The sequence below is a fragment of the Gavialis gangeticus genome, unplaced genomic scaffold (assembly GCF_001723915.1).
Source record: "Gavialis gangeticus isolate Ggan-Ray unplaced genomic scaffold, GavGan_comp1, whole genome shotgun sequence".
Taxonomy (NCBI): domain Eukaryota; kingdom Metazoa; phylum Chordata; order Crocodylia; family Gavialidae; genus Gavialis; species Gavialis gangeticus.
Genome location: NW_017729011.1, coordinates 19,213,746 through 19,216,457, shown reverse-complemented (window position 1 = coordinate 19,216,457; position 2,712 = coordinate 19,213,746). Strand labels below are relative to the sequence as shown.

Sequence of the window (2,712 nt, the reverse complement as noted above, 5' to 3'; positions counted from 1 at the left end):
CGCTGTTGCGTCCCTGGGCTTTTCCAGCAGAAAATGGAATCATCATTTTGAAGCGTGGAGCAAGGGCTTTTTATCCTGTGAACAAAATAATTACTACAGCTGCTTAGCACGACACAATATCTGTGCCGTCTTTTAAAGTACAGCGACCTAGGGTAATTCCACACTTGTTAGCCAGGAGAGGCAGCTAATGAATATAAAATAAGCTTGCATATAATCTGATTACGTGTGAAATTCCTCCCGCCAGCTCTGTGTCATGGAGCCACTGAAAACAAACAGCTTTTGCTGGTGCCTCCCCTTCTAGTTATAGCCGAGGACCGCCTGCCAGAGTGCCGCTGCTCTATGTTCAGAGTGACATGCAGTAATTGCTTTATAGCTTGTAGCATGTGCTTGTAACATGATGGGGGCAGTAGTGTGTGAAACTTCACTCACGGTCCTGCAATGTTTTCTTCCAGGAGCTTCTCAGCCACTCGTCAGATCGGCCTGAGAAGCAGCAGCTCAAGGAAGCTTTGGAAGCCATGCAGGTAGGGGGCATGGCCTAGCAGCAAGGAAGTGATAACTGTAGCATGTTGGGTAATTCCTCCTGCTGTTCTGAAGGATGTTGAGTTGGAGTTAAACTGGGATGTGGACTGTTGGCATTATTTTTTTAATTACAATAGCTCCTGAGAAGTTGGGACTCTGTCATATGGACACTAGGGCTGTGGGAAATTTTGCTGGCTGTTCCGATTCATTTCGAGCTCGAAACAGCGAAATCGAATCAAAACAAAGGGCTTCGAAACAGCCTCGAAACAAAATGAGGCTAGTGGAAACATTTCAAAGCAGCCAGCAGCGAGGTTGTGGGAGACAGGGGAGAGCCAGGGCTACACAGGGGAAGGGAAGTGAGCTTGGGTTCAGTTCCCCTCCCAAGCACTGTGATCGGGCTGGGGAAAGGAATTGAGCCCAATTGTTCAGTTCCCCTCCCCAGCCCTACGATCGGGCTGGGGATGGGAAGTCAGCCCAGCTGGGCTGAGTTCCTTTCTCCAGTGTGATGGTCAGGCTGAGATTCATTTCCCCAGCCTGATTATGGGGTTGGGAACTCAGCCCAGCTGGGCTGACTTCCCATCCCTAGCCCAATGGTCTGGAGAAACGTTGAAATAGCCTCACTATTTCAACGAAGCGCAATGGAACAGCTGTTTAGACTCTAAATTAAATTTGAAACAAAACACTTCCATCCTCACCTCGAAACTGAAGTCGAAATGGAACAGTGCCATTTCGCACAGCCCTAATGGACGCTGTACAAGGGCAGAGCTTGCTTCCTAAAAGACAATGATGTCTATAAATAAAACAGACTTGGATGCTCCACATCACTCAGCTTGGGGATACTGAGATTCTACAAAAGTCTGGTTTTCTTTGCAAACTCTTCAAGTGAGTAAGGCTTATGCCAGGATAATACTTCTGCCTGGTAGAGGGGAGGTCAGTTATATAAATTATAAAAAAAAAATAAGGGTTGGAAGGGAACTCAAAAGGTCCAGTCCCCTGCTCAAAGCAGGACCATCCCCAACTAGATCATCCCGGTCAAGGCTTTGTCTACCTGGGTCTTGAAAACCTTCACGGATGGAGAGTCCATCCTTGGATGGAGGAACTTCAGAGGGAAACATATCAGATTGAAGTCGAGAGACTGCTTTTCCTTTACACCAGCCGTGTGTGCATTGGTTGGTATGTGAATCGTTATTTCACAACAGACAGGGAAATGTCACTGCTACTTCCCCTAGAAGGAGGCTGGCATCTTATTGACATATTAAGACTGATTACCATTGTATGGAGATGTCATATCTCCCATTTGACTCTGGCTTTTGCTGTTGCAAATCTGAAGTAATTCCTTGGACACCAGTGGTGTTACTCTGAATCCAAATGTGTGTTGTGAAAATCATAGTCATCCTTCTAGGTCTCTGCCTTATTTTTGTGCAAAGCAGAAGCAGACATGCTGTGTAATTTAGGCCCCAGAACTGGAGATGGCTGGGGATTTTCCATTGAAGCATTGCTTTTTTAAAACAGAAAATGGCTTTTCCACAAACTGAACATTTCTGAAACAAAACCTCCATTTTTAGTTACAAACATTTGAGATTTCAGTGAAAACCTGAAAAAATAAGGGGGGAAAATTCAGCAAAGACTAAATAAAAACTAGTTTTCATGATGTGTTTCCCACTACCTTGTCCCCCAAACTTTGAATTCCTATTCTTGTAACTCTCAGCAGAACCTGGCTTTCAAAGACTGGCCGCTTGCCCCAAGTCGTCTTCTGATAGTGTTGTATGTCCCTGGGCTGGCCAGTACATTCTGAGGTCATTGGGGGGTTTTGTGCCTCTGAGGCTTTTTCTTGAATTATGCTGAATTTCCCAGGACTGGCTTAAGTTCAGTGACCTTTTTTGACATTACCCCTGCTAGCCAAAACTGGTCCGTAGGTTATTTTAAAGTTAGGATCTCTTGAAAGACGTTGCATTCTAACCCCCAGCTACACAAGACATGAACACGAGTAATCAGTGACTTCACTCCTCCATCTTGGGGATCTTTCCTAGGTTGACTATATCACATTGCAGGCCTAAACGTTTGGATTCCAGCAAAATATCTTTTTTTCTGAAATTCCTTCTTTTTGCCATGCAAATGGTCTGTGCGCCCTGTGGCGGGTGCAGAGATCCCACCTCAGGAAAACAGCTGGGTATTCATATCCCACCACTATTT

General features: G+C 45.4%; 1 protein-coding gene across 1 annotated transcript in view; it reads left to right on the top strand.

Moving 5' to 3' along the window:
* Nucleotides 1–2,712, top strand: part of VAV2 (vav guanine nucleotide exchange factor 2) — a 321,762-nt gene that overhangs the window by 278,414 nt on the left and 40,636 nt on the right. The gene's annotated exons all lie outside the window — the stretch shown is intronic.